The 9,092-nt window shown below is 35.9% G+C and overlaps 1 long non-coding RNA gene across 2 annotated transcripts; it reads right to left on the reverse strand.

Moving 5' to 3' along the window:
* Nucleotides 1-5,036: 5,036 nt before the first annotated feature.
* On the reverse strand, nucleotides 5,037-8,857 carry LOC122052064. 2 transcript variants are annotated; one of them, XR_006131748.1, is made up of 5 exons: nucleotides 8,464-8,857; nucleotides 6,998-7,920; nucleotides 6,736-6,843; nucleotides 5,806-5,897; nucleotides 5,037-5,340 (listed from the first exon to the last, which is right to left on the reverse strand). It is a non-coding gene; the product is annotated as an uncharacterized LOC122052064 (long non-coding RNA). The 2 variants fall into 2 exon arrangements; XR_006131747.1 differs by having other exon boundaries at nucleotides 5,806-5,887; nucleotides 8,464-8,856.
* Between the last annotated feature and the right edge of the window lie 235 nt (nucleotides 8,858-9,092).

Below are 9,092 nucleotides of genomic sequence, written 5' to 3' on the forward strand. Positions count from 1 at the left end.
GTTTTTGGGTGAAATATTTTTTTTCATGTACTTGTAGGGGATTAAATTGTGAAAACCCATAAATACCCTCCAAAAATAAATCAAAATCACATTCCTATCATCAATCCAATGATCCAGCTCTTAGAATTCTACTTATCCTAAAAATGGACAACTCAATCCCACAAACGACTATCAGATAAATTCAGGAAGCCTGGCCATCAAGGAAATTTGGAAAGCATGGATGAGTCCTAGCATAGCGTCCGGTATCACAAGTAATTCAAGCATTATAGGCTGATGCGGTGGAACTCTACAGCCCTACATGTCTCATAAGTAGGGATGTAATCCAGCCGAATCGAGTCGAGCCGAACCGAACTCTTGAATATTTGAGCTTGACTCGTTTATAATCAAGCTGAGCTCGAGCTTTATTTAATGAATATATTCATGGCTCACGAGCTTATTCGAGCTTTTATTGAGCCTAAACGAACTTAATAAATATAAATCATAAATTTAAATATTCATTAAAAACTAAATTATATATTTAGATAAAATTATAATAATATTATTAAAATTTATAATTTTATTCTAATAAATAAATTTAATATATTTGTCTATATTTTTCATAAGTAGAGTGTAAAATCTATAAATTCAATATCAAAACTATTTTTTTTATTTAAAAGTTGCTTAATGAACTTAACGAACGTGTTCACGAGCTAACGAGTCGAATATTGCGAACCTTGAGCTTGGTTTGTTTATCTTAACGAACCTCATTAAACGAGCTCAAACAAACTTTTATCGAATCGAGCTTCGAATAACTTGCGAGCGGCTTGATTCATTTACACCCCTACTCGTAAGGAAAATCATGTTGAACTCTCCGCCAAAGTCAAGAGGTTGTAGATGCTACTTATGAAGGGTCAAATTCATCATAAAAGGAACTTAAGTTGAGTCTGATAAACCCAACACATCCATTCTAAACAAGGACAAGTCAGTTATCATAGGCCATGTCTCAGCTAAAAGCTAAATAAGGATAAGTGAATTACCATTGCCCCTGTCTCAGCTAAAATCTCAACACCTTCATTGGCTCAACCTCAAGCCCCAACATTATCGCTCGGTCTCAATTTCAACTACTGACTCCTTCGAAGTCTCAATGACAGACTCCCTCGTAGTCTTAGCGACAGAATTCCTCTCAATCTCGACAATAAACTCTCTCTCAGTCTCAACAACAGAATCTCCCTCAGTCTCAATGACAGACTCCCTCATAGTTTAGGTCTCAGATCCTAACTTTGTCTATTCTCAAGGTCATTCAATATTGACCTCACCTTTTCTACCTCCCTAGGTCGATTCACTGACAGTAACTGTGAATATTCAGGATGGGTAGCATCTTAAGAATAGAGGAGCTATTACGAGGTTATCAAACCTGATCTCCTATATACTCTCCTACGAACATGGCACTGGATTAGCGGAGCAGTAACTAATGACTGTCGGATCTAGTCCTCTTAATGACCCCCATAATGATGAGGTTTCGATTGACGTGCAAATGTTCTCTGAACTACCATATAAACACTCACAAAGGTGATGACAAAGGATCCCTAATTTCTGGAAACCCTAGACTAGGTTCTACCCTTCTTCTCCATCTTATTCTTCTCACATATCACCTTAAACAAATCCTAACTTGAGTATCGGAGTGACCTCAAGATCCGTCCCACGACGAGTCTAACTCTCTTTTGAAGTGCATTACAAGTTCTTTCATCTAAGTTATCGACGATCTTCAGAAGAGGCGTGCGTCGACAAGTTTGTTGACTAATAGCTTGAACATCCACGATATTTAGCTAGAACAAATTGGTGTCATCTATGGGAACTCTGAGCCAAGACATTGCGATAATTAACACTAGAAGGATTGTTGACAATCGCAACTCTGGTGGAGAGAAAAGTCTCGACAAAGCAGTGGCCATCACATAAGAAAGCATCGATGAAATGGCCTCTAAGGCATTGCAAGGAATACTATAACAACACACCTTCTTGCAACCACCAAAAACAGGAGCTCCTCCTCCTGTAGTGGGTGCACCTCCTCCCCTGGTTAATTTACCACCACACTTCGTGGGAGTTTCACCGGCCATGGTGTTAATCAATCGAGGCGCGACTCTCCAAGGTGAGGGGACCGCATGAATCCCAAGCAGGAGAGACGCCTCCTCATGACCACAAAGAAAAGGTTCTCGCTTCCAATGAAGGGACTGTTCAAAGAATGTCTTTCTCTAGAGAAGTTCATAATCAGGAATTCCCTCGCCACTTTCAACAACTACAATTGGGTGAATACACTAGGTCATCGAACCTAGAAGATCACTTTTATCATTTTGAGAACGCCTCCACATTGTAGCAATACACTGATGGGGTTAAGTGTTGGGTCTTTCTGATCACCTTATCAGGTTTGCCCTAATGGTGTTCAGTCATCTCCCCGCTTTCTCCATCAACTCATTCGATAGCTTCAAAGTCATTTTCCTACACTAATTTGCCAACAACAAGAGAATATCAGAAGACACCTCTCAACCTATTCACCATGAAGCAGAAACCTCAGGAATCCCTCAGAGAGTACCTTCAACGGTTCAACTAAGTCGCATAGAGTCATATAGGATGTCCCCTCAACTCCTTTTGAGATCCTGACTAGCACCTGTAGGATCGTACACAGTGGAATAAAGAAAATAGAAAACAACGCTAACACAGATGGTTTTACTTAGTTCGGAGCCTGTGACGACTCCTACTTCAAGGCTCACGATTATCGATCACTTTCATTGGGCAATCACTATCAGTTTGTAAAAGGATTATAATAACTGAGTACAAGAACTGAAAATAAAATTTATTACTGGCAAATAGAAAGAAAATGAAGTCTCTTATTCCTCGAACTTCGGAGAGGCCTTTTGGTATCATCGGAGTTTTTTTGGAGCAACACTTGAATATAAAAGTTGTAGTCAATGTTATTCTAAAGCTACTGGTCAAAGGCCTTATATAGGTCCATTCCAGGCGCCTGGAACCCCTCTGGGCGCCTGGACCATTGCTGATATGGTGATCTCTCATCGAAACTTCATCCGAAAAGTTTATCCACTTCTGGGCGCCTAGACCGCTGACGTGAGTTCGGCCAATCATCGCGCTCCAACTTAGCTTCGGGATAACTTTTGTGGTTTGGGTGTTGGGACCAATTCTGGGTGCCCGAACCGCCTGAGTGCCCGCGGCACCCGCCTGAGCTAGATTGGTCCGAGTGCTCAGACCACTTTTTGTCTCTTTTCTTACCTGTAACAAAAAGTTAGTCCTGGCAATAGAAAAATATATTTATCCTGCAATACAGAGTTAACACAACATTAATAAGATAAGAGTAGTAATTAGATCATATCTCCCCGAAACTAGGATTTAGTCAAGATCTCAGCTTAGGTTTCCCAAATGGGCTTAAGTTGAACTGACGCCTACAGTTCCCTCAATGAGAAACGTGTTCGCACTAGATCTCTCCTCCAGTTACTTACCTCCACTTACCAACTGCAGTCGCTTGACTTGCCTTTGACCCACCAGGTCTTCCCACCAGTTGTCAGGTCGGTTGTTAGGTCCCGAGAACCCAATCGGATTTCTCGTAAGATATTGGGCCCCATGGGCCTATCTGGACTTTCCACTAGCTATCGGGTCTAGCAGACTTAGTTGGATTTTAACCTGATGTCAGGTCCTTCAGACCCGTCAACTCCTACACACTTGGTAAAGCAATTAGATAACAAAACACTCTAACGTTAATCCACTTGTCATTTATCAAAACTTGAGTTAGATCATTAGTGAAAATTGTATCAACAATTTCTCTCTTTTTGATGCAATGACAATCTGGGTTAAAGTTAGAAAAAAATATTGAAAGATAATATTAAAAATGCAAACAAATTATCTAAGTTAATTTTGCATTTTTTTTACATGATTAAATTTGTTTGTTGTTTTTCTACATAAACTTTTACCCTCCCCCTTTGGTATTCATCAAAAAACTAAGGTAAAGGAAATTCAAACACAAGTAATATCGGACAGTAATACAGAAAATAGTTGAAAGTAAATACTGTGTATATCTCAGACTTAGGGAGAGGTTTTGAACAAAAGTTTAATTTAGAAAACCTTATAAATATTTTTAAGAGCATTTTTTAATTTAAAATTGTGTTCCAAAATTTTCAAAAATTTTGAAGTGGTCTTTTTTGAAATTTTCTAAGTAAACTTTTTCGAAAAAATTCTTAGTAAATTTTCTAAGGAATATTTTCAAAAAAAAAAAAAAAAAAAAAAATTTCTAAGAAAAAGAATTTAGGAAAATTTTCTCAAGTACACATTTTAGAGTTTTTGACAATTATTTTGAAATTCAATCCTCCCCCTGAATCTGATATTTTTATTTTAAAAATAATCATTCAATTACCAATATCTTTAATACATATCTAACCGTTAGTTACTAATTATCTACCAGAAGATAGTAATATTCACTTGATTAGTCAAGTTAAGTAAGATTTGATCTGACTTATTATTTATTAACTTGACTTGATCACTGTATTTTCACTACAAGAAAACAGGGCTTTAGAGACGAAAAAATCTGTCTCTGAAAATCATTTTTCCGTCTCTAAAGAAAGTTTGAGACGGAATATTCCGTCTCAAAAATCCGTTAGTGAAAGCCCCGTAGCTAATTTTGAAACGGAAATATTCCGTCTCTAATTTTAAAAACGGATGAAAAAACTGTTTATAAATCTGTTTTCAAATTAACAAAATAAAATTAATTTCAAATGTAAATTCTGTCTCTAATTTTGTTTTAAATCTGTTATTAATCTTGTTTATAAATCTGTTTACAATTCTATTTATAAATCCGTATATAATTTTATTTTTAAATTTATCACTAAATATTATTATATTATATTTTTATATTTCTCATCAATATATTTAAATAATTCTTCATTTCAAATAAATTAAATTTATTAAAAAGAAATAACTTCTAATTCCAAATGTATTATACAATTAACATTAAAATAAATAAATATTTACATTATCCAAACAAATTTGACCAATAATCAAACTATAAAGACCAAATTCTTCTAGATATAAATGATTTGTATATTCCATTTCTTGAATCATTTCTGAATCATCTCCTTGAGATTTTCTTCTCTTTGCCTACCTTCCTCAATACAATTTTCTTTCCTCTGTCTACTTTATGTAATAACAAGTTTTTTTTCCTTTCAATAATTTGTTCCTCCATCCTCGAGCTAATAGCATGCATGCCTTCAATTTCTTCTTTTTGCCCTCCCTGTCTTCGAATTTCATGAGATAAATTGCTTCTCTTGTACAGATTAATGAACCAACCAATTTTATTGAGAAAATCTAACAAATCAAAACATGAAACGAGTAAGTCTTGCAATATCAAAATTTTTAATGCAAATAAATTAAAATTGTGCAAAAGTGATAATCAATATCAATGATCACCCACTAATTAGTCCATAGTTGTCAATGCTAAAGAATTAACAAGTCATGAAGACTCTTTTGGCTCTGAAACAATAGGCATCACAAAACCATAAAAATTATGTCAGTGTGAACACATACTTAAGTAGGATTTTCTTCAAATTTGAATCTTAAACTTAGAATCTCTAAGTACATATAACAAAATCAAATACAAGATAATAGAAAAGAAGACTTGATGGTCTTCTTACTACACATTGATTAATTTAAATCACAAATTAAAAAAGTTTAATATCTATCAACATAATACCACAGAACTATAAATATTGCTAAGAAATAATCCTATAATATTAATAAACAAAACTATAGAAGATAGTAAGCAAATAGTACCAAGCAAAAGATTAAAAGATGGTTTTGAATCCAACATTTGCTCTTTGTTGTTGTGGCTAATGCAACGTTTGCTCTTGGTATCCTGCATGATACTAACGAGTGAAACATAAGTCACAATAGAATATGGAAAAGTAGAATTACCTAATTAAATAATTACGGATCATTCTTGGATAACTTGATTACCTCTAGATAACCTCATTCTCATCTACAAATTAGTTAGAACATTATGGCTATAAGGAAACAATATGTAACAACCTAAAATACAATAAATACTAAACATTGAAATGAGAATGCAAAGAGTACAAATGTTACGAAAAAAAAAAGAAAATGACAAAAGAAATTCTTGTGAATAAAAAATAAAAGAAAAGGGATCAAAGCAAATCCTTTTTAATAGTTACTACAACTGCTGCAGATAGATTAAACATAAAATAGCAACATATTTACACTTGAGAGTTTAAAATAGTATGAGAAAATTTCCAACCCAACAAAGTCAAAAAAATAACGAATGATCATGTTTAGTTTGTTATTTCCTTATGCAGAAACAAATGAATAAAATGATTGAATTATGAAAGCTTACCTAATTTCATCTGTTTGGACCTCAAATCTCAAGTAAGACTTGGAAGTGGTCTGGAAATTAGATGATATGTTGGGGCATAAAAGAGAGAAGGCAGAAGACAATGACTAGCTATTCTTTTTCATCAAATGTTGAATTGTTTGGTTTGAGTTCAAAAGGTGCTTAGTGTCAACAATGTGGGGGAATTTTTCATGGACAGCTTGCACAAATTTCGTCAAAGATGAAGGAAGAGGACCAAAAAATTTGTTGTATATATGAGCTAAATCTGTTTATATAAAAGTAAATTGATCAGATGGTATTGGTAAAACTGGAAAAAAAAAAAGAGAAAGAGACTTCTATGAGCATAAACAGCAAACCTAGAAGACAATTATGACCAACAATCAATTTTCCTGTTGATGCAAGAAGATCAACAACATGCCGATTCTTTTTTCTGCATTTTTTCTCAGATCTTCAAGGACATCTTTCTGCATATAAAAAGTAAATAACAAAATTTAGTATTCACATGGTTGAGCTTCAGTCAAAGTCCTGTCAAACATTGTTTCTGAGATATAACTGTTCAAGAATATGGTAAGGTTAAAAGTTATAAAAGCCTCTGCAAGACATAGCTTCATTCCATACCATCAATACAGCCTTATCTTGCCCCCACGAGCTGGATCAGCTGGTTAGATGCCTGCAGCTTGCTAATGAAGTCGTGGGGTCGAAGGTCGCCAGTTGCACTCGGGGATAAAACCCTGGTCTGCTGCGCCAAAAATTCCTTCGACCCCCAGTCACCTATCCTGCCCAGCATTAACCGTGATTTACTCCCTCTGGAATCTTGTGGGGTCGGGGCCAGGGGACCGCTAGGGTGGTGGTTCCACCTTTTGCCAATACAGCCTTATCTTTATTTGTGTCGACATAGACTACCCTCCTTTGCCATGAGTTGTCCTCATCAACAACACGAACACACATGAGGTCATTGAAGTGCTTTTTCACAACTTGTAATTATTAGCTTTTGTTAGAAAAGGAAACTGGTATCTAACAATTAATGCATCTTTACACATAGCAAGTTAAAAATGAAGATAAATTTTATTGACACAAGGCATTGTAAAATTTGTCACCAGTTATTCAGAGAAGCAGAATCCTCATGGGATTAACAAATGCTTAAGATTTAAATAAGTCGAACATCAAATATACACTGGTAACTACAACTGATGAGTTCTATGGCACAACACAAGAAACTGCTAACAGATAAAAAGGGCATGTGAACCCACAGTCACCCAACAAGCAATGGAAGGAGTCCCCTTGCCTCTCCAGATTTAATAAATGACTAAGTAGATAGAACGACTAATTGAGACTTATCTTTTAGTGGTATGATGGAAAGGCAACACTGTATGTATAGTAGGATGCGAAGAACTTGATTGAGAAAAGCACCTTCATATATGCATGCATTGAAGTCAAATTGGCATTTAGCAAGGAAGTCGATGGATGTTACTTGCCATAGGAAATCATCAGGTGGCCCATGAAGTGGCAACTCATTCCGTGGAAAGATATAGAAGTTATGTCTGCAATGTAAAGAGCTGCAGATGTCACACGAAATCCAACAAATTTCTACAAACATGAAATCATACAGAATCTTATATTAATAACTAGGTGATTTAACACAAATTTCATCTACAATTACCTACCAATGTCTGTCGAGACTTGTCCCACAGAACAAGCAAGTATGACTGATAACTTAACCCAAAAATATCAAATGAATAGTCCTGTATCGTAAACTACCACCATCTCATCAAAACATAAATTGGATATCCGTCAAAAGAAGTGATAAGGTAAAACCACGCAAAAATCAGTCATGAATCTCATCTGCTTGACATATGAACAGTTTTTAACCTTTATCGCAAGCAGGCCTAGCTTCCAGAGGGAGAAAACGTGAAAGAATATCCTAAACAAGGCATTCGATTTCAACAGGAGAATGAGGTAAAGATCATTTTTTCCCCACAAAAATAAAAACCGATAGAGAAGTCAATTCATCACTTCGATTTTCTCTAAAACCACATTGAACCCTATCATAACAAAACGAAAACCAAATGATGAAGAACACTAACAGATGGGCGAAGAAGGAGCCCTTGGATGAATCCCAGCGGAAGGGGGCAGACACCGAACTGCACGACAGCGAACTTCTTAGCGGAGTCCTTCAGCTTAAGGTAACGGACATTGGATCGGTCAAACTCGAACGAGTCCCTCCATGGGGCACTCGTCACGCCGGTCATCTCAAGGTCAACGGCCACGAAGTCCGACTCCTCTACGCAGGCCCTAAGGCCCTCCAGCGCCGCGTTGAAATTGGACCTCGTCACCTGCATCACGGCCACGCTGCAGCCACCGGGCGCATCAGTGGAGAAGGGACGGAGGCGAGGCAGCAGACCTAGGGTTAGGATCGGTAGCACACCCAAACAAATGGCAGATTCCGCATGTCTTAACCTGCCATGACCACTCCGAAATAGGAACTCGACATTTATTCTCTGCAATTGTATTTTCATTTTAACTTTTAATTAATTTATAAATGAAATTGGTCACAAAAATTATACGGTCTTAAATTTTATTTATAATTCATATTTATAAAAATTTATATATAATTTCCTTTCAAATTTATTTTAAATCCTGTCTAATTTTTTTTTTAAATATATAATTTACTAAAATGAAACGGATTAATAATTCCGTATTAAATCTGTCTCTG

This window comes from Zingiber officinale, chromosome 3A, assembly GCF_018446385.1.
Source record: "Zingiber officinale cultivar Zhangliang chromosome 3A, Zo_v1.1, whole genome shotgun sequence".
Taxonomy (NCBI): domain Eukaryota; kingdom Viridiplantae; phylum Streptophyta; class Magnoliopsida; order Zingiberales; family Zingiberaceae; genus Zingiber; species Zingiber officinale.